Raw genomic sequence first — 8792 nt, 5'->3', positions numbered from 1 at the left:
TTCAATTCCACATATGAGTGAGATCATACGGTATTTGTTTTTCTCTGACTTATTTCACTTAAAGTAGTACTCTCTAGTTCCATACATGTCATTGTATGTGGCAAGATTTATACTTTTTCATGGCTGAGTAATATTTCATTATACATCTAAACTACATCTTCTTTATCCATTCATTCATCCATTGATGGACATCTGGGCTTTTTCCATAGTTTGGCAAAGGTGATATTTAAGTAGGTACTAAAGAAAATGTGACAGTGAGCCATGTGATTCCATGAGAATAAAGCATTAGAAACAGAGGGAAGAATAAATACAAAGGTTTTGAAGTGGGAGACTGCTCTGTATATTTGAGGATTAGAAAGGAGGCCAGCATGGCTGAAACTAAGCAAAACTAATGGAGTGGGCAAAAATGTTAGGTGGTAAGGTCAGAGGTAGTAGTGTTGGGAGGCAACTGTTGGTGTTACTCTAACTTTGGTGGCAGTTATTAGATGGAGCTGAACAGAGAAATGCCATGATCTGATTTAAGTTTTTGAACAATTATTCTGGTTTTAAGAACAGAAGTGGGGAGACCCACTGTGGAGGCTAATACAATATTCTCAGAGAATGGTGATATGTTGGACCAGGATTTTGGCAATAAAAGTGCTGAGAAGGGGTGAGATTCTGGATAGATTCTGAAAGAGATTTAGCATTGGAATTAATCTGAGATGTAATAGAGAAAAGTCATGGGTGACACCAAGATTTCTGGTGTCCCAGGAGCCAAAGGAAGGAAGTATGTCCAGAAGGAGGACATGGGACATTTTACTAAATACTGGTAGATCAAATTTTTAAGGATTGAAAATGGACTTTGGATTCAATAACATAAAGATTATTGGTGACCTTGGCAGAAGCTATTTTAGCAAAGTGGTGAAGTCAAATGCCTGCTGGAGTGGGTTCAAGGGAAAATGGGAAGAGAGGAGAAATTGGAGGAAAAGGAAATCAACAACTCTTTCAAGGGAAGATTTTATTGGCAAGTCTCTGTTAATGATGCAGGTCTAAACTTAAAAGAGCACCCATAGTTGGACAGCAATTTGACTCCTGCTGTATAATGCCTTTCTGTGTTCCTTGACAATAGGCAGGTCTGTGTCCTTCAGTGACTTCATTCTTCTTTGCCTTATCTGCATGGCCAACTCATATTCACCATCAACATCACACATAGGCATCTCCACATGTGTGAATTCCTCAGATGGAACAAATTAGTCTGCATATTACCTACATTTTTCATATAATCACCTTGTACTATTATAATTTATTCCCCACTAGGCAGTGACTTCATGAAAACAAGTATTGTGATTTGCAGGGTCCCTGTGCTAAGTACAGTCTCCCAGTACTTAGTAATATTCAGTTAATATTGGTCGAATGAAACAGAATTATTTAATTTTATTTATGTATATTTATTATTTTTTAAAATATTTTATTTATTTATTTGACACACAGAGAGTGCATGTGTGCACAAGCAGGGGGAGGGGCAAAGGGAGAGGAAGAAGCAGACTCCTGGCTGAGCAGGGAGCCTGAGGTGGGACTTGACCTCTGGGATCATGACCTGTGACCATGACCTGAGCTAAAGGCAGACACTTAACTGACTGAGCCATGCAGACACCCTTGAAATAGAATTATTTTAAAGAAATACTGGAGTCAGGCTTTCTCTCCTATATCCAAATGTGTGATTTACTTTTCTGTAGGGGAAAGAGCAACACTCTTCATCCTCAGGAGAGCCTAAAACAGAATTCTTATGGAGAGTTTGGTAAAGCTATGTTTTTTACTTTGTTGTTGTTGTTCTTAACATAAGTGCTTCCATTTGAAGTAAGAGAGTTCTTACTGACACACCCTATCATACCACTGAGGGGCTTGCCTAGTGTCTTCAGTGTGTTCCATCATATTGATTTGTGGTGGTGCCAAAGTGAGTGACCTTGGGAGGTGCCTTTCCCCATGCACCATTAGGCCAAACTGAGGGCTCCGTTAGTTTTTCACTCAAGCAACTGTATTTTCCTAATGTGCCTTCACTGAGCACTGATATCATTTCATTCCCAGAATCATTTCAGTTGGATTCCAGTCTTTTATTGCACTGTGGTAGTTTCTGGAAATGACAAATTATTTCTGTATTCAATCTGCTGCACTTTTCTGTTTTCTGCCTTTTCATGGCTGACAGCCCCTATGTGCTTTGTTTTGTGTGTTATTTGGCCAAGAGGGAGCTGTCCGAAATACAGTGTGACAGCATTCCTAAAGAATATTATCCTTTTACATTTACTCTTTCTGTTTGTTCTTTGGTTTCTACTATTAATTAGTAAATTCATTTCTTGATAGCCACAGTGAGGTCCGAGTAACTGTACCCAGCTAGGTACCCAGCGAAGTCCAATGTATTCAGAGTGGTAACAAGAGACCCATTCTGTTCTGATAAACACCATTAAAAGGAAAAGATAAATCAAATCTTATGGCCTTAGTCAGCAAGTTTTATTTTACAAAAAAAAAAAAAAATTAAATAAAAATCTAAGCCACACTGTAGCTGTAATTTGGAGTCTTAGCTCAAAGTGACTGCTTTGTGTTTTTCTCAAGGGTCGGAAAATCAAATCTGTATTCTGCTGGTCAGGCGCACCATAAAGAGTGCCACCTTCACCTGGGTTGTTTGGAAAGCCCATAAGTCTTGGTAACTTGGTGGATTTCAATGCACAGCCATGAGTTCCACAGGGCATTAATTCTGCTCCATTGCTTGTCCATCTAAAATAAAAAGTGTTGGTGAATACATTATACTTGGGGACCTCTAAATTCCACTTTAGTTCGTTGTCATTCTCGAGGTCACTGATCTCCTTTGCTATCATTATTTCAGTATCCAGAGCACATTTGGAGTTTGCTGCTTTTGTGTCCTTTTTGCTTTATCTTTGACAACTGCATCAGCTCGTAGTCTCAAGGAAATTAACATTGCCTTTTGTTCACAGAGCAAGATTATTTGGAAAGGTCAATTGTTGTAGCACATCACTCTGGTATATTTCTACAAAGAAACATGCCTGCTTATATTTCAGTGATGCTGTGGGATAAAGGTCTAGCTTATTTACGGTGAATAGCCATGTAGAAATGATCATTGTAAATTCATTGGTCACTTGAAAGAAACTAATTTAGTTTCAAAGGTTTTATTAGTAGATCTATCATAGGAAATATGACCAAACCATTGCTACAGAGTTGTCTCTGTGGGGACTGTGGAAGCTATGCCTGATTTTACTCAGTTGTCTTCAGGATGTCCTTTTGAGTGAGAAAGTCACTGCTACCTATTTTCAGCACACATGGGGAGTTAGCTAAATATCCTTTTCACTTTTATTAGGTATTTCCATTTTAATGATTGGGCTAAGTCATGGTAAATCTATTGCATTTTCTCCTACTTTTTTCTAATAGCAGAATTATCTTATGCTATTGATACTACCAATGTTTAGGCCAGAATACAAATTGCAAAGGGTGGAATTTTTAACCAGGAAAAATGAAAAGCATATGTCAGTAGCTCCTGATGATAGATAGAGGTAGATAGAAATGAAGGTAGAGATTGTAAGAAATAATGTTTTTAGCAAGAAGCATCTGAATTATATCAGTAGGAGACCACCTGATCAGAAATTCATATGTGTAAGAGGAGCATGAATGTTTATTGAGAACAATGGTGGGTCAAGAAGCTTGGCATATGAATTATATGAATTCAAAGCAAGTATACTGGCATTATTAACACCTACTCTTTTTTTTATTGGAGTTCAATTTGCCAACATATAGCATAACACCCAGTGCTCATCCCATCAAGTGCCCCCCTCAGTGCCCATCACTCAGTCACCCCCACCCCCCGCCCACCCCCCTTTCCACCACCCCTTGTTCATTTCCCAATTAATACCTACTCTTATTTTTATTTTGTCAGCAAGCCTTCCTAATATCCAGTTATATGACATAATTTTATGAGAATCAAACATAACAGCCCAAACTCGTAGAATTAATTGCACTTAGCCTTAGTTCCAATTACTGGAACTATAACAGTTTGGTCTTTTAACAGTTTGTGGTAAAATAGCACAGGGAGGGATGGTTAGGCTACATGAATCTGCTAATTCATGAATGCCAGCTAATGTGGATAAAATTCCTTCGGTGACACTCTGATGAAAACTGGTCTTCATTTGGTCTACAAACAAGGTAAACATAATTTATCATTCGATATAGGAGAGTTTCCAGAGCAAGCAAGGGTGTTATTAATGATTAAATTAGAACATATTTAAGATCATGTTGTCAGAGATTTTATTAGAGATGAAATAGCTTTAAAATATTCCTGTTCTTATGAAAAGCTCTTTCTTCGTCTATAGTTTGTAATAGAGAATTGAATTTATTTAACAGAGACTTGATCAAAAAGAAGTATTTTTATTGTAGAAAAAGAGTGGAAAAGTTTTATCTAGAACCAGTAAATATTGGGCTATGGAAAGAAATGCTTCCTTTGGTTTTATCTTAATAGGCTTAAGTGTAAGCCTATTAGGCCAGATTGAATTTTTAGAAACTCTTTGTATATTAGTGATACCAGCTCTGCTAAGATATACATTGCAAATATTTTTTCCTGATTTATCACTGTCATTTATCTTTTGATATTGCTTGTACTGTTACTGTTTTTGCCTTACAAAGCTTGTTTATTTCAATTTTTCAAAATGACCTATTTTTATTTTATTGTTTCCGGACATTGAATTCGGAACTTCTTCCCCTCTCCCAGGTAATAGAGGAATTTTTTTTTAAAGATTTTATTTATTCATTCATAGACAGAGAGAGAGAAGCAGAGGGAGAAGCAGGCTCCACGCAGGGAGCCCGATGCAGGACTGGATCCCGGGGCTCCAGGATCACACCCCGGGCCGCAGGCAGTGCCAAACCGCTGTGCCAACGGGGCTGCCCGTAATAGAGGAATTTACTCACATCTTAGTTCTGTCATTTTCTACCCCTTTTCTCTCTTTCTTTCTTTCCTTTTCTCCCTCTCTTCCTTCTTTTTTTTTCTATCTATCATCTATCATCTATTATCTACCTATCTATTATCTATCTGTCTATCTGCATTTAGATACCTAATTCATTTGGAGTTTATACTGGTGTATGTTGTGAAGAATAAATCCAATGATATATTCTTCCAAATAACTATTCAGTTTTTAAAATATCATTTATTAGTATTTTTGCATTTTTCCTCAATTTGATTTGAGATGCCATCTTTATCACACAATGGATTAAAAAATACAGTATTTCTGGGCAACTGTTTTTGTCTGATTATTTTTTTTTCTGATACTGTATGTTATTTTTCTAGGTGCCACACAATTTTAAATACAGATTTTATAATAATATTTTAATAACTATTTGAGTTAGCTTCCCTCCCTTTTTTCTTCCATTTTAGATTTTCTTAGTGATTTTTTCTTGTTCATAATTTTGGAAATGCATATAGATTTATTGATAACTCAATACATTTACAGGAGAACTTGGAGGTTACTTACAATCTATATTTACTGATCATGCACTGTGTGCCAGGCATTCAGCTAAGCACAGGAGTATCACGCTTGAGGAAATATACTGAAGTTCAGTGGAACCCATATTTCTAGTTCACCAGATAGATATTTAAGAAATGAGGACTTATTTATAATGTTAGATAAGAATGCTTGAGAGATGATATAGAGGGCTTATCTTATATTCCTGTGTTTTTAAAAAAAACCGTGACATATAAAATTTACTGTTTTAATCATTTTTAAGTATATAGTACAGTGGTCTAAGTATATTCACATTGTGGTGCAATGGCTCTCCAGAACTTTTCCATCTTGCTTGTTATTTCTCAACCTTAATTTTATGACAAATTTATCTGTATCTGGAGGAAAATTTCTTGGCATTTTGGGGGATTGAAGCAAATTTATAAATTAATTTTAGGGGGATTTGATAACTTTATGATGTTCAGTCTTCCTAACCAAAAATATCTATCTTTTCATTTGTTCAGTGTACTATTTTATATTTCAGAAATAATATAAAATTTTCTTCATGTAAGTTTACATATCTCTTGGTTAAGCTTATAACCAAGTATTTTCTTTACTGTTGTTTATGTAAATTGAATCTTCCCTCTCATTATATCTTCTAACTGGTTATTATTCGTACACATGAAAGTTATTTATTTCTGTATATTAATTTTAGAGTTTCATTGCTAAATTCTCTTAGTGTTTGTAATGGTTTTTCCAAAAATTCTCTTGGGTTTTTCAGGTATTCAATTATGTCATCTATGAATAGAAATAATTTAGTCTCTTTCTCTGATAGTTTTATGCCTTTAGTTGCTTCCTCTTGCCTACTGCATCACGTATTTAAATTTTTAAAGAAGATTTTATTCATTTATTTGAGAGAGCGCAAGGAGGAAGGAGGGAGAAGTAGGTTTCCCGGTGAGCAAGGAGCCCGATGTGGAGCTCGAACCTCGGATCATGACCTGAGTTGAAGGCAGATGTTTAGTTGATTGAGCCACCCAGGTGCCCCTCATTTATTTAATTTTTGTCTCATGTTGTAGGTCTATCTTATTTTAAAAGTCTACAAATTAGGTATTATTTTTATGTACCTTTAGTACAATGTTAAGTATGCTGTATTACTTTATTTTAAAAAGCTATTTAGGATGAATTCTTAACTTCAGTGTGTTTTAAACATTGTCTTAAAAATATAAGCATTTAGGGACACCTGGGTGGCTCAGCGGTTGAGCATCTGCCTTCAGCTCAGGGCGTGATCCCAAGGTCCTGGGATCGAATACTGCATTGGGCTCCTTGCCAGGAGCCTGCTTCTCCCTCTGGCTATGTGTCTGCCTCTCTCTCTGTGTCTCTCATGAATAAATCTTATAAATATATACACATATATATGCATTCTTTTTTTCATATATATGTATTCTTATAAATATATACACATATATATATGTATTTAAGTTTAGAAATTTCCCTCTAAGAACTATTTGAGCAGCATTTCCCAAGTTTGGATATGTAACATTTTCCATATGATTTAGTTCTACTATTTTAAAATTTCTGTTATTACAGCTTGTTTGATTAACAAATTATATAAAAAGTGGGTTTTAAGATTGCCAAGTATATGGTTTAAAAATATTTTTTGTTCTTTAGTTCTAATTTAATTTTATTTTGATAAGAGGATATCATTTATACAGTAGCACGTTTTTACTTGTTTTGTTGAGACTTGATTAAAGCCTAGCAGATAGGGGAGGTGGGTGGGAGGATGGGGTAACTGGGTGATGGGTGCTAAGGAGGGCACTTGATGGGATGAACACTGGGTGTTATACTATATGTTGGCAAATTGAATTTAAATAATAAAAATAAGAACAACAACAAAGCCTAGTAGATAATACAATGTTGGAAATATTCCATATGTACTTTGTGTAGTTGCTAATTATTGATTATCAGGATCTAGGTATATCTGTAATTCAAATTTGCTAAAAATGTTGCTTATCCCTTAACCGTTTTTTTGCTCTGCTTGATTTCTCTTTTATTAAGAAGAGTGTCAAAGAACTTATACTATGGCTATTCTTCCAAATCTGTCAACTTTTGCCTTACTATATATTGAGGTTAGATAGTCTATTTCTTCCTGGTTAAAGATTTTTATTAGGATATGTTTATTAACATATAGTGAGTTTCTTCACTCCTAAAAATGCTATTGCCTTAAAGTGGAAGTTATTAATCCTGACTTTGCATCATAATCACCCAGGAAAAAATTTAAAACATTCATGTGTAGGCTCAACCTCCAGAAATTCTGAGTTAATTGGTGAGCTGAAATAGGGCATGACTAAAATTTATAAATTAAACAATGGATAAGATAACACATAGACAATAACAAACTGTGAAGGAACATTATGGCATTCTCTAAAACTCGAGTGAGAAAATTTAGGCAAATGAAAGAAGTATTCGTGGAATAATGTGGAGCTTTGGTGGCAGTTGAAATGTAAATGAAATCAAGAATTATTTGAATGAATTCATTAATGGCAGAACTAAAGACAAGAAAAATAAGCTGGAAGGTAAATATAAATGTATAAATTCTCCATTCGCCCTCACCGCCCCCCCCACCCGCAATGAACATGTAGTAGCTCAGAGCCATGCTTTGTAACAGAATACCAGATTGGATTGTCTAGTTTGATAATTTCCATATTGTGATGTTGAAGTGAAAGGATGAAAATATTATTTGGAATAGATATCAAGAAAAGCCATTCTGAGGATGCCTGGGTGACTCAATGGTTGAGTGTCTGCCTTTGGCTCAGGGCGTGATCTTGGGGTCGGGGATCGAGTCCCACATCCGGCTACTTTTGGGGAACCTGCTTCTCCCTCTACCTATGTCCCTGCCTCTCTCTCTCTGTGTCTCTCCTGAATAAATAAATAAAAATCTTAAAAAAAAAAAAAAAAGAAAGAAAAGAAAAGTCATTCTGTAATGGTGGGACTTGAGATAATTCTTAAAAAAAAATCGAGAGGAAGCTAGAGAGTGAAGGGGATAAGAAATTTCAAGACAAATGGCAGATAGTGAGGGGAAGACAGGGAAGAACAGCCAACCTAAGTAATGGGTCTTTGTTACCACACATTTGTGGAATTAAACCTTCCTGAGAGTTGAGAGAGTGTAGTAGTTAAGAGAATAGGCTGTAGACCAGTGCTGTGCAATAGAAATATAATGGAGACTAATTAAAAAATATATAATAGTCACATTAAAAAGGCAAAAATAAACAGGTAAAATTAATCATAATGATATATTTATTGAACCCAATACCGTAGACCTCC

This window comes from Canis aureus, chromosome 7, assembly GCF_053574225.1.
Source record: "Canis aureus isolate CA01 chromosome 7, VMU_Caureus_v.1.0, whole genome shotgun sequence".
Lineage (NCBI taxonomy): Eukaryota > Metazoa > Chordata > Mammalia > Carnivora > Canidae > Canis > Canis aureus.
The sequence above is the reverse complement of the archived record's forward strand: the minus strand, read 5'-3'. Positions refer to the sequence as shown.